This window comes from Rhamphochromis sp. 'chilingali', assembly GCF_963969265.1.
Source record: "Rhamphochromis sp. 'chilingali' genome assembly, chromosome: 7".
Lineage (NCBI taxonomy): Eukaryota > Metazoa > Chordata > Actinopteri > Cichliformes > Cichlidae > Rhamphochromis > Rhamphochromis sp. 'chilingali'.
The window spans coordinates 36,871,128-36,898,995 of NC_137934.1; the positions used below are offsets into that span (position 1 = coordinate 36,871,128).

A 27,868-nucleotide genomic window follows, 5' to 3' on the forward strand; every position below is an offset into this window, starting at 1 on the left:
CAGACCGCCAGGACTCATATAGGTTTCCATGTGTGACAGGAGTGAATACGATACAAATAAACAACTGAAAAGCACACCTGCCTGCTTGCAGCGATATCCAACAGAACCTCTCATTACAAACTGGGCCATAAAAAGTCATTTTCGAAGCTGTGCATTTTTGATAGCTTTCCACTTTAACGTCATATAACCGTCACTATCCCTGCCTAAGCGCGTATAATGTCGTGTGTCTCGGCGTCTTAAGGTGTTTCCTGTCCACTTGCGATGTTTCCGGGTGTCTAAAGTGCACGGGACTACTTTCCCTGCCGACGGGCTTTAAATGGGTTAACGAGCCAAGCGCCACGTGACTGTCCAGTTATATAATATATAGGTCAACACGTTTCTCGCTCGCACGTGCAGCCTTCCCCTTTACGTAAAGTCTCGTGCAAAAGTCTCGAATTACACTATGTAGGTGAGAGCCAAAGATCGTCGATATCTGCGATAAAGAATTACTGAAATCTTTTTTTTTATCTCAAATTTTGGGGAATTTTGGTGTTAGAATAATTAGACTTTTATATTTAACACCTTTGCCTCTGTCTTTGTTTAAATAAACAAAAATAGATTTATTTAAAGTATTCTTATAAAACAAGGATATGAGGAAACCCCCAAATTACAGACATTTTCACCCAGTCTTAGCCAACTTTCTACCTTAGCTTAATGTTTGCACATATTCTAGCATTAAGATCACAGGTGGGTGACGTGAACAACAGAGACCCCTACTCCATTGAAAGGACACTACCCGACAGCGGTGGGGTGATGTGTTTGCTTCCACATCACCCCAAAACATCTCCCCAAACAATCCCATCAAGCATCCATAAGATGTGCTGGGATAAGCCTGGTCCACAGATACCCCAACCCCCGTGTCCAGCAGCAGGGCAGAAGGGAATCAAATATTACATGGGTGTCAGACTTAAGGCCCAGGGGGCCATGATTTTAACATCCGTGATATAATGGGTATGTTTGTTTTTTTGAAGTTGTTGCTGATGTATGTACATGTGTTTATTGTGTGTACACGTTCATGCTTGGACATAACGGTTTTCGGTTTCTTCTGATGAAAGAGGAAACGACTTTGTAGTTTTCAAAATCTCAGTCTAGCAGGACCACCTTGGTTTAATCCCATATACTCCTTCAATGTTAGCCCATGAACGCGATCGTGTTGGTTCCAGGAAATAAGTTCAGAGTGAGACATCTGTCGCGTGGCAGCTCTGTTTGGAGGAACGCGAGAGAGTAGCAAAGTCAGATCGGTGACGCGCACTTGGTACTTTTTCAGGTCACCAAAACGTGCGCTGCATCGGGTAAACCAATCCCTCACCGGTCCTGTCAAGCCAAGGCCGGCTGTATGAATGAGAGCTCGTTTATTAGCGCCGTCACGGCGTCATCCCACGTTTCCTGGCAGACCATCCACTTCCTGACAGACTTTTAACATATCCAAGGTGTGCCAATGGAAATTCAAGTCTGTGCCACTATTATTCCCAGCATCCAAATGCCAAAACAACGGTTTAAAACGAAGATAAACCCCTTTACAGTAAAAGCTGACATTTTTAAGTGCGTTTTCAAAACAGCAGTACATTCAAATAACCGATTTCCTACGAATGTTATCGTCACGCAGCGAATAGGTTATTTTTGACAGATTTTTTTCTCCATTCCGACTGATTCATGACTTCTAGTCGCGCTGATATGAATGGACTCAGCAGCTTATAACACCGTCGAGTGAACACGGCTGTGAATGAAGCGAGCAGGCGATTAAGGACGAGACAAGTGTGAACTCTTCCCTTGTTTCCTAAAGGACCTGGGTGTTCCACTCTCACCCATCCCTCACGTTTCTACTCCCCCCCCATTGTAAAAAAAACAGATAGGGGGGAGGAGGAGTCGGGTGAGAGGGAAAAATGAAGTCAATTATACGACACCCCGGCTCTCCTAACCTCCCTCCTCTCCTTCTGCTACTACTACAGCTGGTGGCTCCTCATGCGCCGCGGCGCTGCGAAGCCTTCACCGGGCACACCGGCTGCAGTCCGTAGGCATGTCGGCTGGGGGCTCTGACGGGACGGCGGAGAGGCCAGCAGGTAGGGGCTCCGGCTTGACGACGTTGTGGTTATTGTGGGTAGCTTAGCTTTGCTTCTTTTTAATATATTCTTTGGGGCAACTACTTTTCTCCTTCAATTAGCTGAAAAAATAAATTAAGCACTAGTGGTATGCCTTCTTCCACGAATTAGTTCTGAACTTCTTTCGTCCCTTGACGTGTTTTTTCTTTAACGGCAAGTTAGGTTATATTGAGTGAAGGTTACTTAAAAAAGAACTTTACAGAGACATTGAGGACATTGAGAGCAGACGACCTCACAGCGGCAGTAACGATAACACTTAACCGAGTGGCAGCAGTCGCAGTAGCCTTGCTGGACCAGCCGCTACAGTGCGTCGCACCGGTGTCTCGAGCAGCTGGCACCTGCCTCCTAAAACCGAACGCGTCGGCTGGCAACGCGCGTGACACCCTCTCCATTCATTCCCGTACTATGTGGTGCTCGTTTCCAGGGAGGGGGACGCGAGCGGAGGGGGGAGTTTTGTCGGCGAACTTCACACTCACGATAAAAACACGTCACTGTAACCATGACGACGACTTCATCCCAAAAGCCCAGAAATACTTTTACACTTTGCTAACAAGCGGTTCCTTTGCGAAAACCCGGCGTCTTCTCTAAGCCTGGTGCTGATATTAATATTTGCCTAACCTTCACCAAACTGGCCTCGAGGAGCTTATATTGTCACGTGGTTCCTCGAGATTTGCCCCCCCAACATTCTTTCTCGTTCAGCTTCTTTCAGAAACTGGGTCAGTAGAGCAGTAGAGCAGCTCTGCCTTCGGTGTGCAGCAGAGGGAAGCAATCGCTCCCTGCCGTTTCCGAGCCGTACCAAGAAGCACAGAGGAATGTCAGCTACCAAACCCTTCAGTTCAAATAATGCAGACTAACGGCGGGATATTAAAACACAAAGGGGTTAAACCATCACCGGAACTTTTTAAAAAAAGTTGAACCACGGTGGTCTAAGTGCTAACATTCTGGTAAACACAGTACAATGCACAGGAGTAAATCATTACAGGGCGTAAATACGTCTGAAAAATATGTTTCAGTGCTAGCTACATTCATGGAAGATTAGTTCAAATCTAGGTATTGAAAAGAAATCATACAGTTTATATAAAATGTGCAAAGACACTTGATGTAAACCCCTTACGTTATTTAATTCAAAATACAATCTAAAATTATGACGAGAATATGAAAGCTATTGTCAAATACCACATTAAAAGTACAACTCCTGAAAACGAACAAAAAGTAGCCTCTTGTTTAGATTAAATGGCAGGTCTGTGAATGTATCGCTTTTCCCCAGTATGATATTTTGACAGGAACAGTAGGTAACACAGGTGTTACTAATGACATTAGTGATATTCTGTTTGGGTCAAAGCCCTGGTTAAATGGATTAGTAACACCTGTGTTCACTTGTTATTTTCTCTCAAACTAGCCACTGTGAGTAAGGTGCATTATGTATATGTGAAAACTAAAATTTTCACTTTTCAACAATGAAACTTTAGCACCCAGAATTTCCAGTTGGGTATTTTCTAAAGCATTTTCCTTCAAAGCTGCCTTGCCCTCCTTTTGTCTTTCGTGCTCATGAATATGCATTTGGCCCTTTGTTGTTTTACAAAAGCTAATCTTAAGTACAGCCATTTGGGTTGCAAATGTAACATCACCATGTAAATAGTGTGGATAAACTTATTTCATGGTAGTAAAACTATTAGCTCTGTGCTAAAAGGCTATCACAATGACAACATGCATGAAAATATAAAGCCCTCTTAAGCCATACATAACCCAATTTTCCTCTGTAAATCCATATATTTCAAATGGTCCTGTCAGTATTTTAAAGTACAGCTGTTAGCACTGTAATCATTTACTGTAAATGTTGAAACCATCACATTAACTCTCTACCCTAATCCCACACAATCTAGCCCCTAAAATGTTTAACTGCACACAACTGTTACCAAACTTTTAAATACAAGATTTCATCTTCAAACTGATTGTTACTGTTAGGCAGTTAATTAAGTAAGTATGTTTAAATGGGGTAAATGCAGTTCTTAAAATACATGTTCAAAATACTTTAATACTGTGTGATTTGCTCTATAAATACCTCAATTAAAGAATCATAGACTCAGATATTATTTTGTTGTGAACATTTTTTTGGTAAACTGTACATTGACCTCAGTATAGGTTAAAAAACGCATGCTTTGTAACAGAATAGCCCCTGTGCCACTTGTAAAAGAATATTCTCTTATTGCAAAACATCCTTAGCAATAGCATGTACTGGTTTTAGCGGTTGTAGGAAATTGTAGGTCAGTTGACCAGAAATAACCCAGAACATATTGCACTGTAACTGTAGGATTTAGGGCTTGACCTTTCTGCATCCATCCAAAACTACAACCCTGCTATTATGTTATGTTACCAGAAGTACGCAGAGACACTGAGCCTTGGAATAATGTGACATTTACTTTATTATGCACATTATGAAATGAAATGCAGTCCAGTAAAACACCTCTGCTATCAATTCTGATTCAATAAAGCTTCTACATTTTCAGCTTTTGTCATCTAAATGAATGTAATGGGTGGTTATTGTGTACTGAACTGTATAACATCTAAACATAGTTTTAACAGGGTTAACTAAAAAACAACTGGGGCACTATTAAATCAAATGGGTTTAATTTCTCAAATGAGTAAAACTGTGTAAAGATACACAAAAGGTCGTATTTATCTGTGCAGTGTAATAAATGAGTGCCTAATAACCAATTTAAACCAATCACCTTGCTCTTTGTTGTGTAAACCAGATAGTTTATAGCAATGGAAAAATTACGAGGCATTGAGCCACAGAACACACCCTTCTTTACAGGTTCAAAAGACCACGACTGATACATTCATGTCCTGCTGCTGGTTGAAAATACTGAAGTTAACCTTCAGTATTCAGCTGAGATAGAAGGTGGTGCTTTTTTCCCCACTTGTCATCATTTTCCATGTTTTTTGTGTCTTTCTGGTCATTTTAAGTCTCACTGCATGTATTTTTGTTGTGTTTTTCTACCTCTTTTTATTAGTTTTGTGTATTTTAGTACTCTTTGTAGTTAACGTTTAACTGGAGTTATTCTGTGTCTTTTGTTTCTTGTCGTAGTGTTGTGTCTCTTAGCAGTCATTTGGTTACTCTTTATAGTTATTTCTGCTTGTTCCTTCTCATTGTATATCTCTTTGTAATTAACTCTTTGTAATTAAATTAATCATTTTGAAGTCCTGTGTCATTGTGTAGTTGTTTAGTGTCTATCTCTACTTAACTTGTGTTTCTTTCTACTTATTTTACATTTCTTTGTAGTTATTTTGTTTCCCTTTTAGTAGCTGTGTCTTTGTGGTAATTCTCATTAAATTTGTGAAATGTCAAGTTCAAATTTGAATGGAATCAGTCTATTGTGAATGAAATGTCATCAACTATTTACAAGTTCAAATAGTGTCAAATATTTTAAGGTAACCAAAGCAACAACAGTTCCTTTCTTTGTTCTTAATAACAGGCAGTCATTCAGTCACTTGGTATGAAACTAAATTGATCAAGATATGCGAGAAGTGATATTTTTAAGTAAATTTTGTTTTCCTTTGGCTGTCCTGTTAGGATTGCCTCCCTTCTGTGTGGATCTCTGTTCATTTTCTGTGTGTACCTTTTTGTCCTGCCTCTCCCATTCATATTTTCTACACTCTAAAAAGATTAAAGTTCCAAACTCGTCACGCTTAGATCCTTATTCTAATGACATAACATTAGCAATTTACCCCCCCCCCCCACCCCCCCCACACACACACACACACACATAGCAGCAAATATTTTAATTTCAGGAACTGCTGAATTTGAAAGTGGCCAAAAAGGAATAAAAAGTGTTCAAACGTGTTTGATTTATTTGTTTTAAAGATATCACGTCCTCTTGTGTGATGTTTTTGACCTCTGGTGTGACAGCCCCTGTACGTCACACTTGTGGACATTTTCTGAAAGCACCTCTATGTTTTTGTGCCAGCATGGTATGGAAAACCTGTCATTACTAGTTGGTAAGATAATTTGTATCATATCTATAATTGTGTTGTTGAAAGCCGCATATTCTGAGCTTAAGTGCAAAATCCCAGTTAGTGTTTGGTGTCAGTATGTTTAGGTAATGGTGTCATCACAACTTAAAAGCCTTCCAGTAGCTAGTTATCTGCAAGCCCCTGCTGTCCACACAATTAGGGCTACATTTATTTTTTGTTTATTTGTCTTATGTGGGAGAGTCATCATTTTTAGCTTATCAAGAAAATGGCTACGTGTTGGTTTATAATGTATTAAATTAGAGTAACTGTGCTACTTTAAGTGGTGTATTATAGTTTTTTTAGGGTATCAACAAACTAAATCAGGCCATATACAAACTTTTTCCCTCAACCGCAGGTAAGACCCAAATGAAGACTTTGAGAAAAAGTGATCCTTTGGTGTGTGGGTGGTGTAGAGCCAGAGCATACAAAAATAATAACAAAGAACTCAAACATAAATCACACCCACAAAAAGAAACTGTGAGCTCACAAAAGACCCCAAAACATCCCCACCTCCAAATACCTTGAAGTGATTCAAGTGGTACACTTAAAGGTGGAGAAGTACATGTAGGTCATAACATGCTGACTCTGTTTCATACTGAGTTACACTCCTGTGCATTTCCACCACAGGTGGTGGCCTGTGTTCCTGCGTTTCTGTAATATGGTATGTCATCTGCTACCCTGCAGGCTGGCTTGGCCTCTCATCAGTACTCTAGTCACGACTGGTGCTCTCAGCTTGGGCGTGACTCAGTGTTGACCGTCTAGATGTGCACTTTGCACCGATAAAAGCAAGGGGCATTGCTTTAAATATGACTTGGCAGTGCTGGTGCAGGTGGCAGGAGAACACATTTCTTGACTAACAAAGAAACGGGGAAAAAAAGTGTGTGGTGCAGCAACTAGCAGTGAAAAGCCATGGTGGGTGGAAGTGAGAGCCTGCAAGTGTCACTCCCACATTTCACTTTTGCGTCAGTGATGACCCACTAAACTCCTCTGGAGGGATTAAAGAAAATGATGTCAATATCATTAAAGTTCAGTCGGGCCCTGATCTCATAGTAAGAGTTTTTGTTGATAGTGAAAGCTTGCTGTGCTTGTTAGTGGGACACATGTACGTGAGAAAAGGGTCACTGTGACAACCTCTGGGTTTTCTGTTAAAAATAAACTTTTATTTACAATATATATTATTGTACTTTAAAGATTCAAACATAAAATGGGTTTTTTGTTCAGTTTGAGTATTGTGCTATTTGCTTTTCTTCACCTAGATACGTGTCTGTCACTTTATCAAAACATTTTTCCTCACAAATAGATGTCATACTTTATAGAATGGGATCCCCGAGTAAGAAGTAGGTCAGTGTTACAGTATTATATAAGCATTAGTGAATACAATGGGCCAAACCCTATTTACTCTCACGTGCCTCTGAAATTCACAAACTGCAGGAGTGCATAGCATGGGGGTTTGGCGCCATGTAACGGCAACCTTTAGCCAGTGCATCAAAAGTTTGCCTAGAAACAGAATGTGTGTATGAAAATTGGCAAGAAAACAGGGCAAAATGGGAAAAATAAATGAGCTGTCCAGCTATAAAATTGTTTTTGGGTCAGCCTTTAAAGTGAGCATTCCTGGCTGAGATTTCAGCCTTCAAAAATACTTTCCGCCTGTTAATGCAGAAAAAATTATATGAGTCATTCTGATGGTGCTCGTTTTCAAAAAGACAAACAATTTGTGTATGTTCAAAAATATAATTTGTAAACAGCAAAACACAGTAAAACAGTTGAGTTTGTTAACCTTCAAAACTCAAATTAAGCATTATTTATTCACTCATACATGTAGATGAAAAAAGTCTTTAGCCTACTAAATAAAGTCTCCTCCTTTTAGTCACATACCACTGATATACCAGATACCTGGGTGATGATTTTTGACTGTCAGAATAATCTCAACGTGTTTTTTAAGATCTTTAATGGTATTTTCATTTGATATAAAGTCAACTCATTAAAATCAGAAACCCCAGCCTCCATTATTTCATTCATAGTGTAAACAGAGCAAGCGTTATTAGAAAGATCAAGGTTGTTGTACTGTGTTCATTTGTAGCTTCTCACATCACTGTGGTGATTGTTTTCATGTATCAGATCCTGCTCCAGAGGATGAAGGGCCAAGCCAAGCAGGCTCCTTGCTGCCAGCTGTCGAGCTGCCAAGGAAACGAAAGGGAGATGTGGAGGAGAGGTCAGATGCGCATGTACAGTAAGAGCAGTGTTATGTTGTCTAAGAAGAAAAAACAAACTCTGAGACATTTCACTCTTGTTTATGCCTGTAGCTAAAATTATATGGTACAATGTACACAAACTAAATGACGCACCGTTTGTCCAACCGATCTCACAGGCAAAGCCTTGACATCCAAATGGACGATGACCTCAGCAGGTACGTTGAGTTGTCCGCTGTATCTGCATTGAGTTAGACCGTGCTGAAAAAAGAATTTGATTTTTGATGCTTTCATTTGCAGATCTGAAGGGGAGGATCAGCAAGTCAAAATGAAATGCTTCAGGTGATTCTATTTTTATATCAAACGACTGCGCCGTATGTGGCTTTAAAAAAAGTCTCATGTAGCTTTCCTTGGTCTCATTTAGTTTAAGATGTCAGCTATTTAAAACCCTAATGACTTAGACAGTCTTAAAATAGCTCCATTACAATTTCCAGGTAATTATTTTTCCCCCCAGAAAAGACACAGCAGGTAGTAATGTAGCTATGCATTCCCCTTTCAAGTTCTAAGATACAGACTGTCTGATGGCTGAATGTGCCTACAGGGAGCCTCACCGTCAAATTGAGAAGCGGCGGAGAGACAAAATGAACAATCTGATTGATGAGCTGGCTGCCATGATCCCTGCCTGTCAGCCCATGGCTCGAAAGCTCGACAAACTCACTGTGCTGCGGAAGGCTGTGCAGCACTTGAAAGCCCTCAAAGGTACTTCTTAACCCACGTGGTGATTTAAGTGGTCAGTGATGTTGATTTTTGTCACTCTAAAAACTCCCCTGCTTTCAGCTGGGATGGGCAGCGCCTTTTCAGAAACCACCTGCAAGCCTTCCATCCTGCCTCACGATGACCTCAGACACCTTCTGCTGAGGGTATGTCCTCGTACGTCTGTTTCATTCACGCTTTTATGCTTTTATTAACACGTATTTCTGTGTATCTACCAGGCTGCCGATGGTTTCCTTTTAGTCGTAAGTTGTGACCGGGCGAAAATCCTGTTCATCTCCGAATCCGTCTCCAAGATCCTCAACTTTAGCCGGGTGTGTTACCCTCCCACCACACGACTTGCAATATTCATTTACTGGTTGCAGCTCTCTCTTTTTCTGAATGTTAGCAAAATGAAGATGTAAAAGTACAGATCGGTAAAACTGAACAAAGTACCTCACAAAATTTGTAAAATAGCTAGGTCCTATATTATATATATAGGACCTAATTTTTTATATATATATATATATATATATATATATATATATATATATATATATATATATATATATATATATATATCCATAGAGGCTGGGGTCTATCACACCAGGCAAGACCCCAGGTGCAGGCTGTGTAAAGATGCCCCAGAGACAATCCAGCACATAACAGCAGGGTGCAAGATGCTAGCAGGCAAGGCATACATGGAACGCCATAACCAAGTGGCCGGCATAGTGTACAGGAACATCTGTGCAGAGTATAACCTGGAAGTCCCGAGGTCAAAATGGGAGATGCCCCCAAGGGTGGTGGAGAATGACCGAGCTAAGATCCTGTGGGACTTCCAGATACAGACGGACAAAATGGTGGTGGCTAACCAACCGGACATAGTGGTGGTAGACAAACAGAAGAAGATGGCCGTAGTGATCGATGTAGCGGTTCCGAATGACAGCAATATCAGGAAGAAGGAACACGAGAAGCTGGAGAAATACCAAGGGCTCAGAGAAGAGCTCGAGAGGATGTGGAGGGTGAAGGTAACGGTGGTCCCCGTGGTAATCGGAGCACTAGGTGCGGTGACTCCCAAGCTAGGCGAGTGGCTCCAGCAGATCCCGGGAACAACATCGGAGATCTCTGTCCAGAAGAGCGCAGTCCTGGGAACAGCTAAGATACTGCGCAGGACCCTCAAGCTCCCAGGCCTCTGGTAGAGGACCCGAGCTTGAAGGATAAACCGCCCGCAGGGGCGTGCTGGGTGTTATAGAGCAGCTGGATAGCGTAGTGGTTAGACTACACGCCTTTGGAACAGAGGATCGCAAGTTCGATTCCTGCCTGGGGCGTCTGTATCCAGTAAGGGTCCTAAGGCTAGACCCCCTATGCTAAGCAAGCCTACCGCAGACATGAGCGAGACAGATAAATATGAAGGCATGCCGGCTCGGACGTTGCCCGGATCAACAAGGTCCGCGTCAGGTGTTGAGGAACCAGGGCACCCTGACGAAAAGTGGGCTACTGGAACAAGAAGGCATCGGTGGGCAAGAGACGAAAGCAGGGCGTTGTTGGAATGCTACTACGCAAGTAACCCTGGCGGAAGGGGCTACATGAATAGGCTGAGGGACCTATGGATTCTTCGATACCCAACATCCACAATGACGGCGAAACAACTAGTAGCTCAGTGTTCCAACATTCGAAAGAAGGGACTGCTCTCACAGCTAGAGATTGACAAGGTACAACACAAATGCTACGGCAAGGAGGAGTCAGGACGCCAGGTCAGGGGGGCGATATCATCACCCCCACCCGAGATTGGGTACATAGCCCCAAGTGCGACAGGAGAAGGATCGTTAAGTGCGAGAGGAACTGACCTGAAAGATAGGATCATGGCCAAGCTTGAAACCTGGATCCCCCGTAGCCGGTTACCAAGATTACGTGAAGTACCCTCAGAAGGTCTGCTAGATGATGTTAATGCAGCACTACGGACGATACCTACAACCACGATTACCGACACTAACAAGCTGATCTACAATACGGCAGCAGTGATCAGTGAGATGCTTGGCTACAAGTTGAACAGCCACAAGGGGCAGTACCCTCCATGGAGAAGGAGGCTAGAGGGCAAGATCAAAGTAGCACGGAGGGAGGTTAGCCAACTAACGGAGTTGCAGAAAAGACGACAAAGAAGGTGCATAAGAAATACAGCAAGCTGTCCATACCTGAGGCCTTAGAAACTGCCAAGCAAAGACTCACAGCCTTGGCCAGCCGCTTGAGAAGGTACACCAGAGAGATAGAAGGCAGGAGAATAAACCAGCTGTTCTCCACAGAACCAGCAAAGGTGTACTCTCAGTGGCAAGGGAACAATAAGAGAACAGCACCACCAAGGCTGGAGACGGAGCAATACTGGAAGAGCATATGGGAGAAGGACGCAACCCATAACGGCAATGCTCAGTGGCTAGTGGATCTGAGGGCAGACCACAGCAACCTCCCCGAACAGGATCCAGTAACCATCACAGTGGCAGATATCCAAGAAAGGGTCTCCAGTATGAAGAGTTGGACAGCACCAGGGCCCGACATGGTTCACGCCTACTGGCTAAAGAAGCTGACTGCACTCCACGAGCGTCTAGCAGCACAAATGAACCAGCTGCTAGTTAACGAGAGACACCCGGAATGGCTAACCGAAGGTCGGACGGTCCTGATCCCCAAGGACCCCAAGAAGGGACCGGTCCCCTCCAACTACCGACCAATAACCTGCCTCAGTACTACATGGAAGCTCCTGTCAGGCATCATATCGGCTAAGATGAACAGGCACATGGGTCAATACATGAGCGGGACACAGAAAGGAATTGGCAAGAATACCAGAGGCGCAAAACACCAGCTACTGGTAGACAGAACAGTCAGCCGAGACTGCAAGACCAGACTGACCAACCTTTGCACTGCCTGGATTGATTACAAGAAGGCCTATGACTCAATGCCCCACAGCTGGATACTGGAATGCCTAGAATTGTACAAGATCAATGGGACCCTAAGAGCCTTCATCAGGAACTCAATGGGGATGTGGCGTACAACACTAGAGGCCAACTCCAAGCCCATAGCACAAGTCACCATCAAGTGCGGGATCTACCAAGGAGATGCTCTGTCCCCACTGCTGTTCTGCATAGGCCTGAAAATATATATATATATGTATATATATATATATATATATATATATATATATATCACTGAAAAAAGAGGCTGGCAAAAGGTTTATATAGAATGCAATGTTTCATTGTTTTCATGGACTGATGTTATCTCCAAAGTTACCTGCGTTATAACCAAGGCTATTATGATATTAGATTTTCACTACGTGATTGTTGTGGCTCCACAGTAGTTATTTTCCTAACATTAAGGATCGATGATTTGGAAACATAAATTCCTTGAATCAGGAACGGCCTCTGGTATATAATCTACACTGAATATGTGAGGCAAGTGAAGAGAGTCTGGAGCCGTAACAATTTTACACTAATATCAATATTAATCTATCAATATTATATTATTGATAGAATATTAATATTTCACTCTTTAGTTGTCAGTACAGTCAGTGTTGGCTATTGCCAATGCAGTTAGTTGTATATGACAACACCTTCATGGTGACCATTTATATTCACATGTACTGTCAGGAATTGCTTTTTAAAAACAGGTCATTAAATGACCTTAAATTTAAAAAGATGTAGTTTTTAGTTGTGCAGTTGCCCAGCATCAAATGACAGGTATAGTAACATTTAGAAGATGAAGAGCCAGACATTTCCCTCAGGGGATGGTGGAGCCCAAAAACAGAACAAAAGTGGATTGAAGTGGATCTGCATTCATCACCAGATAAAGGCTAATGTTGCTTCCTGTTTGCAGTAAGTGTTAGTAACCAACCTCTTGGCTTTTGTTAAATCAAGGAAACAATATGAAAACTTTTTTTTTAACCTTTTGGACGCTCAGAGTAGAAGTTTTATATTTTTATTATTATTATTATTATTATTATTATTATTATTATTATTATTATTATTATTTTTAGAATAAATTCATTTGTAAATGTTCCACACTATCCACAGTCCTTTGTGGCTGAACTAAATCTTTACAACTCAGTGTTCACATAAATTGTTGTTCAGTATGAAGCATTTTATTGATGCTCTGATGAAGACTCAGCACTGCAAGTAAAAGTTAATAATCAAGGCAATGCCCTGATGTTTCTGCACAGCTATTAATCTCTAAGCTTTGATACATTTTTGAAAGTATCTCTGTAGTGCATGCTTTGCTCTACAGTTTCAACTTTAAGACTCACTGTGTGCAAGCAGAGAGGAATGGTGATTAGGAGGGATAGCAAAGAAAAGCTTCTAAGAAACGAGTCCATGTCTGCATGGCAGTGGATTATGTACAAGGAGATAACATCACTGAAAGTGAAAAAAAGGCACAGCATGATTTAGCTGCTAATATACAGTGTATAATGGTTGGCTGTCACTTCCAAACAAAAACATTAGAATAGCAGTTGGGTGGGGATTCTGTGCTCACAGCCAAGGCTGTGTACCAATGATATCAGCCCTTACTTAGACCATACAGAGCAGTGGAAAAAAGTGCATTTAAGACTAAAACTTTATATTTCGCTCTTCTTTTCCAATCACCTCTAAGTGGTCACAGCAGATGGCTGCCCCGCCCTGATCCTGGTTCAACTGGAGGTTTCTTCCTGTTAAAAGGGAGTTTTTCTTTCCCACTGTTGCCAAGTGCTTGCTCAAAGGAACTTGTCTGATTTTTGTTTTTTTTTCTGTATTATCGTAGGGCCTTTACCTTAGTGCAACTAAAGTGCCTTGAGGCGCTGTAGTTGTGACTTAGTGCTTTGTAAAAAATTAAATGAAATTGAATTTACTAAACATTAAAAAGCTGAGTAAATAGATGTACAACATTTGTATTCACAGTTGGAACTGACTGGGCAGAGCTTGTTTGATTTCATCCACCACAAAGACATCAACAAAGTGAAGGAACAGCTGTCTTCGTCAGAGATGTACCCTCGTCAGCGTCTTCTTGATGCAGCAAGTAAGTCCACCGGAGCTCCAGTATTGTGCAAATGTCTTGAGCCACACCTCATTTCCTTATTTCTTCCAAGGAGACAGTCTTTCTTGTGATTTCTTTTCAACATGGTCTTGAGCAACAGTTCCTCTCTTTTTTGCTAAAGCTGATAGTTTGAGCTGGGTCAGGTGACCCTGAACCATCCCTTGGAAATGCTCCCATAGGCACTGTGCACTTCTTCACCACTCGCCTCTTTTCAGTGTCCACTGTTTATACAATACTGCAGCATGTTATTATATTTTTGTCTTCTTTCTCCCTTTGCACTGGGTCTCTTTTCTCCTCTGTTTCTTTTTTTTGTTTTCCCTTCAATTATAACTGATTGCAGCACATGGCTGCTGTTCCCTAAACCTGCTTCTGCCGGAGGTTTCTTCCAGTTAAAAGGGAGTTTTTCCTCCCACTGTCACCAAGTGATTGTTCATAGGGGGTTGCTTCATTGTTTGAGTCTCACCTAGAGTTTTGTAGGGTCTTAATCTTACAATATAAAACACAGTGAGGTGACTTTTCTTATGATTCTGCACTATATAAATAAAATTGAGTTGAAGCAAAACAAGGAACTCAGTGTGCTTAGGTGAGGTGTACACAGAGTGACAGTGTGTATGCAGACAACTTATCAGTCAAGTTGGAAATTGTATTTTTAGCCACTTTGTTACTAGCACCCTGATGCCAGTAACAGGGTAGGAAAAACCACAAATTTAGTTGTTTTTTTTTAAATTTATGAAAAATAGCAATGATAACACAATTTAACAGTCATCAAATAGTATGTTTGCACCAACCAAGAGCTATTATTAGGCGTCTCTGACATAATTTCACATATCCTGTCATGGTGTGCAGTGTGCCTTAAAAGAAAACTGAGAAAAACTAAACAAGTGGACAATATGAAGCAATATAAAGGAGTGCCAGCCCAAAAAAAACTATCTACAGCAGATGAACAGTATCTAATTGTCATGTCATAAAGAAAGTGATCACAAGATCTTGACATAACTGATCAAATTATGAATATAGACAAGAATCATAAAAAAAAACCCAGAATAGGCCAGATTTTTGTCTGATTAGGAAAATCTGATTGGTTCAGTTTCTAAAATTTGCTATATTTTGTTTAGCATGGTAAAGGCGTCAGTGCAGTAAAAGCATACCTGAACAGAAAAACATACAATAAAACTGAAACAGCGGGGCAGCCGGTGTGTTTGTGACGTGGTCCCAAGTGCAGACATGGAAGGAGACGGTACTGAATCTTAACAAAAAATGTTTATTTGGCCAAAAAACATGATTACAAAACAAGGCAAAAATGAGCAGGGCCAAAATTTAAATTAAAACCTAAACTGGGAAAAGCTAGGCTGTGGAAACTATGACAAACGAGACATGAACATGATTCTGAGCAGGAGTATGGGAGTAACTCAGCTTACGTCATGTTTATTAGTAACTAGTAAACATGACGTAAGCTGAACAGAATCATGAGGTACCTGGAATCAGAGGAGGGAAAACAGACACACCAGCAATGAACAGAGGGAGACAGAGGACTTAAATACACACAGCTGACACAAATAATCATGATGCCACAGGGGAAGCAAAACTTAACACACTGAACATGGAAACAAGACTTTCAAAGAAACATGGAAACATGGAGAGACATGAACTGGGACACGCAAGCTTGACACAAAATACAGAGAGAGGGAGCGAGAGAGAGACACACAAGGGGAACCTACACAGACGAGATGATAACACATGACAAACAGAAAAAGACTCATAAACAAGGAGACATGGATGATAACATAAACTAGACTGAAACTCAACTAAATCCTGACTAATAATAACAACACAAGAACTTAACATTAATGCAATCTAACATAAGAAAAACTAAAATACAAAATAAACTCAAAACCCTGGGTCACAGCCCAAAAATGCTATCAGTCATGGATTGCCTTCCCCTGAACCTGGACTTTATGGAAGCAGTATGGGATCAACCTAAGAGAAAAAGGAACAAAAGGAAGCCAACATCTAAAGGAGAGCTTTGAACATCAAGAAGCCTGGAGAAGTGCTCATGAAGACTAAAGACGGTTGACTTCAAAAGAGAGTTCATGCTGTGTTGAAGAATAAAGGTGGCCATGTCAAATATTGACTTTCAGGCTTGTTGGAACTGAACAACCTTTGTTTTTGCCTTATATGCTTTATTTTCATGCAAGTTTCCACATTTCAGTTAATTGCTATTTATTTTCTTAGGAAAATGTAAAGGAATGAGTGGTGGCTTGAGTGTTTTGCACAGTAGTCTGTATGAGATGATGTTTAGAAAAACAGAATAAGCACTACGTGTCCCAGTCACGAATGTGGTCCTCCTGTGTGCAGCTGGGGTTCAGGTCCAGGTGGATGCTCCTGTCAGAGCGACCCACTTAACCACCGGAGCTCGGCGATCCTTCTTCTGCCGCATGAAGCACAGTCGACTGACAGAGAAACACGAGGACAAACACTCGCTGCCTACAGCTTCAAAAAAGAAAGGTGGGTTCAGTCTGGAGGTGGCACGACGTGTAGATATGAAGTATCAATTAATAATCGACGTGCTGTGAATATGCTGGTGAAACATGAAGGCTCAAGCAACTGCACCAGTCTAATATTGTTGCTTATCGAATTTAGATTCAGTGAAGACACACACACACACACACTGGCTCTATTCATAGCTTCAGACAGAGCTACTTTGGAGTGTCTTGTTTATCTTGCGCTGCTCTGATGAGAGCGCTTAAGGTGATTCAGCTGCGAGAAACAGCCCGCGTGAGTTATTTATTGAATAGACTGAAACTGTTCCACTTTGTATAAACGCTCAGGTTCAGTCCTGGTCCTGCAGAGCTAAAGAGATGAGGAAGAGGTCTGAAGATGCCTACCAAAAACATAACATTATATATTAAAATAAAATGAATTAAAACATATGATGTGTTTATATATATATATATATATATATATATATATATATATATATATATATATATATATATATATATATATATATATATATATATATATATATATATATATATATATAAATATGTCTGTAAGCAATGAGGCCAAAATTTAGGCAGCTGCAGGAAATCAAGCACATGGAGTGAACTTAGTGTTTTTGCCCTGTCTAGTTTGCATGTTGGGGAAGTAAAGAAATTATCTTATTAAAATTTGGTGGAGAGTGGATGAGAGTGGCTTTTCTCTTCACATTTTCTCTTGTTCTATGGAGCTGCTTATTAAGCTACTAATTCTCTAGATACTTGTATGTTTTCACATCAACAGTGACTTAAATAAAGAAACAAACATGACTGCATAAAGACTTTTTTTTTCTAGTCTTAGATGCCACAATTTAAAACATGTTGTTTTGCACAGTAAGTAGGTCACTGCTAGCCATTGTGTAATCACCAAATTAGTAGCTGGTCAAACTCTGCTAACTGTGCAGCAGAAAATGAAGCTTTGGTACCACTCAGTGGAAAAACCAAGCAACTGCCTTACAGTCCGTTACAGCAGCGGTCCTCCGGCCTCTTTTGTTTTGTTGTATATATCTGTATATATCTGCGACACCTTAAAGACCGGTCTGTGAAAATATTTTTGGACATAAATCGGTCTGTGGTGCAAAAAAGGTTGGGGACCGCTGCGTTACAGTCTACAGTACATTGTAGGCTTCAGTATGATTTTCCCACTTACATTCTAAAATAATTAGGAATATTTTAATGTTATTTAGTAGCATTATTTATCCATCAATCTATTTTCTTAACTGACAATCTGATTTACTATCATGAAGATCCTGAAGCACATCACAGCTGTCATAAGGTGAGAGGCAGGGCTCACTTTCACTCCTGCTTTATTTTAAGTGTATACAACTCTGATGTGCTGTATCTTATTCCTGAGTGACATGGATTTGGTTTATGTACCAATATTACTGAAACACAGGCAGTCATGTGAAGAGGAAAGCACACCCTCTTTAACTTTTGTGGTTTTATATATCAGCACATAATGCAAAAAAGCCCATTCGCTCTTTATTGGTTGCCGAAGCAGTGTGTGGAAAAGGAAACACACTCTGTGATTCAGCAGCTTGTAGAAGCACTTTTAGCAGCCAATGGTTTTCTGTGTGACTTCATCCACGTCTCACATTGTTGTGGAGGAATTCTGGCGCACTCTTGTTTCTAACATTACTTTAGTTTACTGAAGTTTGCAGGCATTTGTTTATGCACAGCCACAGCATTTAAGTTGGGTTGAGATCTGGTGATTTTTTAAAATCATATCCTGATACATAAAACCTTTGATATGAAAAGGAGACGGGAGGATTTCTTGTTCACATGACTGTGAGTTACACTGTTAAGCACTGTTCTCATGTTTGCTTTTTCTTGTTTAAAAGAATCCACATGAGAAATTCAGAAGTCAAACCTCTCTTTGACAGGCTTACTGTCTGAAACCAGAGGAACTGGCCAACCCAGTTTCTGGTTTTCTGTAAAAAGCTTAAACAAATATGAACCCACGTGTTGAAACTTAAACAATACCTGTAGATTTTTGTCTTCAGGTAAGCTGTAACGGCAGCTGTGAATTAAAGCATGTTGTTTTTATCTAACATGGAGTGACGTTTGAAGGAGTAGCTGCTTCCTCATGTTGCCTGAAAAATAAGCTGGACTGTTGAAACCAGGTCTGATTTTATGTTCTGTGCCACTAAATATACACAGTTCACCCAAAACACAATCTAACAATACTAGAAAGGATATTATATCATACACACGACTTGTTTTCTACCTGCAGACACTTACAGATTCTGCACACTGCACTGCACCGGGTACATGCGGAGCTGGCCGAGCAGCCAGCTGGACTCGCTGGAGGCCGACGCCGACAAGGAAAGCTCGACCCTGACGTGCCTGGTGACCATGTGCCGCCTCTACTCTCACGCGTCCCATCAGCCTTCCAAAGACATCAACGTCAAGCCCACTGAGTTCGTCACTCGCTGTGCGATTGACGGCAAGTTCACTTTTGTAGATCAACAGTGAGTTTCCCCTTTCTAACTACATTCATGTGCACCATGTATCTTTCCGCCGTGAGTCATGGATTTGTTGTGCGCACGCAGTTCTGCTGAGAAAAGAATGGCAGAGGCGTTGCGTGGTGTGGAGGCCTCTGAGCGCAGCAGTGTGAGATTTGTCGGTCGGACTGTCAGTGGAGATAATCATTTCTGTGTCTGCCGTTGTTTCTCAGAAAGACCTGAGCATCTTGAGGGCATCACGTGAAAATCTCTTCTCATTTTTTGGGAAGTAATTTCACAACACAAGTATAGTGAATCACTTTATTAAATGAATTACCCATGTGTGTGACTGATGAATGTTACATGAGAGGCTTATTTATACTATGCTAACACTTTATGATAAGGGAGGTGAAAACTTTCTTAGTTGCCGAAGAACGAATCAGGAATGCCTTAATGAATACTTACTATAAAACAAGCCAACATCTACTTCAAAGTACCATATCACCCTGGCAGAGCCTTGACTGACTGCTGGCTTACTTGAATACTTACTAGAGTATTTAAAAGTACCCTAGCTTTCAGCTGTCAGGCCTCTCTTCTGTGACACCAGCTCCTAGTTTGGATTCAGAAGACAGACACTGTCTCTCCTTTCAAGATTAGACTTAAAACTATAGTTCAGGCTGGATCAGGTGACCCTTGCTTAGTTATGTTACAATAGGCCTAGACTGCTGTGCCTGTGAGGCACTGACTGCTTCTTCTTTTTACTGTATATGTTTATACACCATCTAATCATTAGTTATTACTAATTACTATTATTAATCACTCTGGCTTGGCTCTCTTCCACAGTGTGTCTTTGATCTGTCTTCCTACCTCCTCTCACCCCCAACCAGATGGCTGCCCCTCCCTGAGCCTGATTCTGCTGGAGGTTTCTTCCTCTTAAAAGGGAGTTTTTCCTTCCTGCTGTCACCAAGTTTTTGCTCATATGGGGTTGTGTGACTGTTGAGGTTTTCTCTGTATTATCGTAGGATCCTAATCGTACTTAAAGGAGCTTAAAGCGACTGTTTTTGAATGAAATGAACATATGCTATTTCAGTGGCGTGTCAAGTATGAATTAGTTCATAACTGTCTGGAAGCTAATCTCCCTGTTTCTTCATTAGCCTTCCTGATCAAAATGTAACCATTTATTTATTACATATTATCCAAAATTCCAATCAATTTCAGTCAGATTTATTTGCAATGTAGCAAATAAACCATCCACAAATATGACATAAACCCATTTGTGTTTAATGGCTGAATATTTTGGTTTCATGAAACATACATTAAATGACATTATTAATAGCATTTTTTAGACATGAAGCAAAGGAAAAGTCATGACCAGAATCACAGTTAGTCTTTTCTCAGATAGTGGGTGACAGATCAGCTTTGCAGGATGGTTATTGGCCCCCTAAGTTTTTCCTGAAAAAAGGATTTAACAGTCTTTGCTCTGTGGTAAGATAAAATGGACTGTATCGCCAACAAACAGCACCACACAGAGGTTCCAGCATCATCTCCTTCACTAATGTGGATTTGTGATTCATCACTGAACATCCACTTCATCCACTCATCCACTATCACCCCGTCTCTGTCGTCACTGTAACCCAGTTTTCTGCAGTTATTTTTTTAAGCTTTTCTGGATGTAATCACATGTCATTCAGCCCATTTCTTCCAGTTGTGACGCTAACACAGACGCTCGTTTCTCTACTCTGTTTTTCATTTGTTTTGTTGTCCATTTTCGAGGCATATTGCTTAATTTTTCTATTCTGATGCTTTGTTGACCTCCGTCTAACCGTATCTTTTCTTTCTATTATCTTCTAATTTACTTTTACTTGCTCTAAATTTTAGGCACAGGTGAACTGAATATGAGTATCTAAATATGATGATTACAGTCTCAACAAGGCAATAATTGTAAAGACAATCATCGCGTAACTGCATTGTTACCCTGGAATACAAAAGTAGTTGGTAATTTTTGAGTAATGTTTAAGTTGTGTGCTGTTACAGTAGATCCTCCACAGTAACTATGAATCATGACTCTTTTTGGCAGCACAGAAAGAGGAACATGCTAATGAATAAATAGTTAGTGGAGGGGTTTTGTGCAGGGTTTGGATCTGGAGCTATTAGGAAAGTATTAACTACAGCCTGTCCAATAAAGGATTTTTAAGACCAGTGCCTATATTGGTTATAGGTGATTGAGGAATTTAATAGGTTGCTTTTTTTTTTCCGCCCAGATGTACGAAACATAACATTCCCCTAACATTCATCCACACTCTGTCCAGCTCTGATCCGATCAGTTGATCGCTGGATTTGTAGTATTTGAAACACATCTTGGCAACAGGGAAGTGGCACAGTGCCCTCTGGTGGACAAACTGTGTAATGCCAACATTCATATCATAGCTGAAGGTTGTTTTTTTTCCTATTTCTCCTTTTTAAAATGTTAATTTATCGGATATTGCTGATACCACTAGACTGCAAAATACAGTAGCTAATAATTAAATAGAGCAATCTATAAGCTCTAGTCCTAACGAACAACTTTGTTAGCGATCAGATTGCTCCTGATTCGTTCTTTGTTTGTTTGCAGGTGACTAAGCAAATTTTCGTGTCCCTTTTTGTGAAGTGTTATCTATTCTGTATTTGCTTTGGTTCCATTTCCCTCTACTATTTTTAATTGGCACAATCCTGAGAGGCAGTGAAAGAAGCAAGACCAGAATCACTAAACTCCATCTTTTTCCTCTCTTTTTTTCCCTCAGAGCCACAACCGTCATTGGTTATTTGCCGCAGGAAGTTCTCGGCACATCCTGCTATGAGTACTTTCACCAAGATGACCTGCAGCACCTTGCAGGAAAGCACAGGCAAGGTAATTAGCAAAGCCACAACTGATGCCAAACTGAATCTATGCTAAAATAACTGTAGCTCAGTTTGTCTTCAGGTCAGAAGGAAAAGAAAAGGAAAGCGCTTGTAGTGACTTTTTTCACTTTGCTTTGTGATGACATGTGTCAAATCTCTTGGCAGTGCTTCGAAGCAAAGAGAAGATTGAGACACAGTGCTACAAGTTTAAAACAAAATACGGCTCCTACGTTTCCCTCCAAAGTCAGTGGTTTAGTTTCACAAATCCATGGACCAAAGAAGTTGAGTTTATCGTGTCTTTAAATAGGGTTATTTCGTAAGTACCAATTGCTGTCGTTTCAACTTTATTGTTGCTCTTTCATATGCACCGTGCTGCCGTAGTAAAGCTTTTAATACAACTCTGTTCTGGATGAAGCAGTTAAAATACTCCATTGCACCAACAGGGGGCCCGGTCACACAAAAGATGAGGAGGAGGCAGGCAGCTCAAAGGCACTCCAGGGTAAGAGATGCACACAGAGCCGTGTATTCACCGTGCTGTCATGTGTCTTTTTTGTCTGAGCTTTTTTTTGTCCTCCTGCCTTAAAAGACGACATAAAGCAAATACCAGTAATTCCCGGCTTCTCCAGTGGCACCGGCACAATGATCTACGCTGGCAGCATTGGGACCCAAATCGCAAATGAGCTCATCGACTCCTACAGGTACAGTCTGTCAACTCTCTGTTTGTCAAGGCTCGATGAATTTAAAATCATGTTGCTTTTCTTCGTAGAAAGGCGTCATATTTTCTGATAGATGCTCCAATAAATCTGAACATTTGGTACAAAAACATCCAGAATAACACTGAAACCCTGTTTGTGATAAATCCAGTGTTTTACTTACCTGGATGATTGAGCATGCATCAAGACCCAATGTTTTATAATTTTTTTGACAGGGTGAACTCATCTCCATCAAGCGGAGCTTCGAGTCCGTTTGGCCCAGCCCAGGAGAAATGTCCACTGGTGTCCCCACAAACCAGCAGGAGTGTGAGTGACCTAAATAATAGGACAGGCAACTTCCCCACTGTTACTAACAGTAACCATGAAGCACCAACTGGAATCAGTTTGCTTGGTGTGCTGCTGGGGGTTAATTTATTCATAATATTTCATCCTTTAGTTTATAGTTTTTGCCCTTTTTTGAACTTCTGGCACTTTTTTTTTGAAATCCTGAATCTTTACTGTTTGGATTTGGAGGAATGGTGCGATTCGTTTTCCGGTGAAACATTAGGAGTATTTCTCATTCTGGTTGATCATTTTATGGAAATTTGGATAAACATGCCATTTTAATGGGGGCCACCTTACAGCAGGAAGGTTCCTGGTTTGAACCTCGTGGTTGGCTAAGGCCTTTGAGTATGGAGTTTGGACGTACTCGCTGTGCTTCCTCTGGCAACTTCAGCATTTCTCTCAGAGTAAATAAACCTGCATGCTTGGCCACTTAGTGGCCTAAAGTGGGCCTAAATTCAATAAGCAGTTTGTAAAATGGATGAATAGATGGCTGGATGGTGACATGGGGAGGTCCGATATTGTGATTGAATTCACAATAACACTTTTATAATTATCTAAAGTATCAAGATTTGTCAGTATGCCATTACTTTATATAATGCAAAGCTCTGAACTGTACTTCCACCACAGCATCCTCACAAGGTGTATCATCATCCCCGTAGACAAGAAACGCTTCAAATGTAGGAGGAGATGTGTGTGAGAAAGAGGAAAGCAGCTTGTTTTCCTGAGTTTAATTACACACTTCAGTGGAGAAAGGTGAAGCGCAGGGTCCTGCACGCTGTTTTAATGTATAATGGCTTGTTGCAGGCATCCTGCAGGGAGGACGCAGCAGGCAGTTCATCACAGTCCCAGTCCCAGTCTGACTCAAGGACGGCAGCAGGGACGAGCAGCTCAACTTCTGAAAGCGCAGGTACTGCCAGCAAGACCATCACAAATACACTCTGTTAACAGTTTCTGTCTTTTCTTTTTCCTGTACTGCAGTCTGCAGTGAAGGACGAGAGTAACTGAGCACCACTTTATATTTTGTATTAGTAAATACCTCGGCTGTTTATGGTGTGCATCCCACTCGTGATTTCACAGCTGCAGGCCAAGAAAAGATGTAAGCAAGCAATCCAAATTTAGGCAATACAACAGCAGTTTATGGATAAACTTCATAAAAGCAGAATATACTGTATACACATGCACAAAACTGAGGTAAAGTCAGTGAGTGACACATTTAAAAAATGTAACAGTTTCTGAACTGAAGCTTCATCACTTCACTTCCCAATGATTTTGCCTCTGTCTTTCCTTAGAATAAAAAAGGATGCTAAAACAGTGAAGCTGAAGCCAGTGTCTTCTGTAACTTTGCCAAAGCAAAAGAAGCTAACTGAAACCAGCTAACCTAGCAGCTCCCACAAGCTAATGGTAAAATGCTACTTTAAAATGAGCATTTTAATTAGCAAAAATGAGCAAACTAAAATTATTGATGAGATTTTTGGTCATTATTCAAAAAGAGTAACATATTATTCATTATTATTATTTTAAAGCTATGCATTATGTTACTTACATCACTTATTAAATTATGTTAGCGTTGCTTAGAGATGCTTTGGCACATAAAAGTACATAAAATAAATAAAAGCTGGACACAGAGCCATGTGCTAGATTGTTGTTGTTGTTTTTTTCATTTTTAAAGACAACAGCAGCGTAAACCAGTCCAGACAGCAAATATTGTTTCCCACAACAGTTGTACTGTAGGAACATTTCCAGCCCATCACTGCTGAAGCTCAGGCTCCGGCTGCTTGACTTGACGTCACTCTGTTCTTTTCCGCTTACCGGACACTGTTAAAGGTGTTATTTTTTTCTCAGATCTCATTTTTTGTTTTGCTCGTGTTTCACTCAGGCGAGCCCGCCCAGCTGGACCTGGACAGCATGGTGGTGCCAGGCCTGAGCAGCTTCAGCAGCGACGAGGCTGCCATGGCGGTCATCATGAGCTTGCTGGAGACGGACGTGAACATGGGTCAATCAGGGGAGTTGGAGGATTTACACTGGCCTTTCTAGAGGGTGCTCAGACTCTTGGCCTCGCTCTCTCTCACAGCTGAGAACTAGGCAGTTCAGTTAATTCTGATCTGCCTGATACCTGAACTGGCCTTGCACAATTGAACTTACAGGACTTGTACCAAAAGTCACAACATGTCAGACTTGAGGACCGCTGAACAGGAAGTGTACAGGAAGTGTTGTGACTGAGATTAGCCTGCGGGTACTTCGTTTTTGCTTGAAAGAAGGTCTGGTTGAAGATCCCTTGGAGCCTGCGGTGATACAGTGTCTTCCTTAGTAACACTTGTGCATCCTGAATAGGGGTTGGAGACGAGACCTTCAACAGCAGGGAAATCTATTTGCTCTGCTGCCCTTAGTCACCAAGGCCACCAAGGTCTGAAGGAGCATAGAAGTCCTGTAATGTGCAGTAGTGCTGCTACAGAAACCTCAAACACTGACATTTGTGGAACCTTTGGTACAGTTTTAGGAATGACTTGTTTTTCATACATTGTCTGATTGTTCAATTTTTTTATCGTATGTTAAAGATTCCCATCAGACACATTTTAAGTAAAAGTAAAAAAAAAAAGAAAAAAGAAAAAACTAATGAGTAAATTGCTGAAGAAGGTTAAAAAGAATGTGTCCGTTTTAGCTCCTTGATTAAAAACTGCAGCTAAATATGTACAAATCAGGGCACCTCAGTCCTTGAACAACCACTACTGGTTCAGCTAATTTTCATTTTGGACATGCCCAGCACAGCCACGCAGTGTGGGGTGAGTTAAAAACACTGTGTCACATATAAATACTGTTACCTAAAATTCTGCAGTGATTCACAAATGCCAAATTTTTGTAAGATCGTAATTGCAGGAGAAAAAAAGTTAATCACCTTGTAGTTTCTCTATAAAACAAACCCCTACTGCTTAATTAGTATTATTTAAGTATTTTGTGAATTCTTCATTCTCCATCGCACTTCACAAACCTGTAGTGGCAGTAATGGGGTGAAGAAAACAACACAAACTAGACACTAGACAACAGACACTGCTGGGGACATGCAGATCATGGGCTGTATTTGATAATGGACTATCAGAATTGCGAGATTGCCAAAGACACCCAGCGCTTGAATCACACGTACTGTATTATTTAAAAGAAATTGTGTTCATTCCTAATCATTTGTATACACAAATGATCCAGAAGTGTGTCTGATTTTTGCTTCTACTGAGCTAGCCGAGCACTTTTGTCACCTAATCGGACCACATGAGCAAAGATGCTTGGTTTACACTTAGAGACAATCAAAGAATTATAACAATAATGTGGTTAAAAGGTTTCATGTTATTATCTAGCACAATCAACACACAGATTCCAACTTTGACATTTAGCTAGCGATGGGGCTACTAGCAAGGATCGCTAATGCTACGAGGACCTACGAAGGGAATGTGTTTCAAGGAGAACGCTTTACTTCAGGACTGTTTTTATTAAAATAAATACTTGAATATTGAATACTGTTTACAGTTCTGATTGCTGAATGAATGGTAGGAATGGTAGACTCTGTAGTCTTTATAAATTTCTTACATATGTCTGACCACCTGGTTTCTCATTTAACAGGAAGAAGCTAAACCCTAGTAATAAATCAGCTTCACATTTAACAGTTTAACCACACAAAACAAAGTTGTATGGCAAGAATATCATGTGGAAGTGTGACTTTACAAATCACAGTCATGTATTTACAGTTTAGAGAAATGTGATTACGGCCTCCTTGTAAAAATCCATAGATTAAGTAAAAGAGAACACAAAGAAAACAAAATGCAAGGGTGTTTATATTCAGTATGTAACATAAAGCTGGTAAAATCTATGTTTCTATCATGAATTAACACTAAAGGATGAAGTTGAAGTCAGGCTGTAGTGTTTGCCCGTTAACAGAGACGTTCTAACATGATGCTAACGTGATCTCTTGTACAATGAACTCCTTTGAGGAGCCAAAGGACTCTGAGGACAGATTTCCTTTGTTTTGGCCCCAGAATATCAGCATAGAAATGAGCTGTGATATTTGTGTAGTAGAGCCACTCGTGAATAATCTCAACATTGTAGGTAGCTCAGATATACTGTCATTAGCTGTCAGAGGTCAGAATGCAAGCGGACGTTTAGATTTGAGCAAGAGCTGTAGCCACAGTCGTTACCGAGCTTACTCTGAGGTTACAAGAGTGAAAGTAAAGGTGAATTTTAGTTTAATTTGCAGTGACTGGCCTCAGTATAGCTCATGTAGAGTCTGGTTATACCACTGGTTCCTCAAATCTTGAAAGTATAATGTGACTCTGTTGCCTTGAATGCATGTCGCATCTGACGGGGTTCAGTTGGAAGTCATGAGTAAGACGCTCTTTTTGGCTTTACAAGGAAAACTCACCACATACTTTTGCCATCTGTGCCATGTGAAATGGACACTGAAGCATGATGAACATGCCCTGCTATCAAAGACAAAGTGTCTGATGTTTGTATGTGATAACTGTTGTCATTGTATCTGCTGTAACAGAGCCGAGGGGGAAGACTTTGTCAGTAAAAGAGCATTTTTAAGTAATTGTCCCAACAGTTTTTTTCATTTTAAAATTAATGTCTTTATTTGATACCAGTGCCAAAATGGTTTTCGCACAGTAATTACATCCATGCTTGAAAGTTTTTAAAGCATGAATTTGCCAATATGGTGAAGACAGTGAACTATTTAATTCATTTTTAAAATAATATTAATATACAACCACTTACAAAAGGAGTCAAATCTCACAAACAACACAGATAATGATGTCATGTTATCCATAGAGTTATTCCATTAGACATTTA

General features: G+C 40.7%; 1 pseudogene across 1 annotated transcript; it reads left to right on the forward strand.

Moving 5' to 3' along the window:
* Window positions 1–1,922: 1,922 nt before the first annotated feature.
* On the forward strand, window positions 1,923–27,594 carry LOC308400184 (basic helix-loop-helix ARNT-like protein 2; annotated as a pseudogene). Its single transcript, XR_013974814.1, has 17 exons — window positions 1,923–2,099; window positions 8,271–8,364; window positions 8,521–8,559; window positions 8,642–8,683; window positions 8,943–9,100; window positions 9,179–9,261; window positions 9,334–9,426; window positions 14,005–14,122; window positions 16,496–16,645; window positions 18,911–19,148; window positions 21,902–22,008; window positions 22,164–22,314; window positions 22,442–22,497; window positions 22,585–22,696; window positions 22,927–23,017; window positions 23,840–23,942; window positions 24,912–27,594. The product of XR_013974814.1 is annotated as a basic helix-loop-helix ARNT-like protein 2 (transcript).
* Window positions 27,595–27,868: the final 274 nt, after the last annotated feature.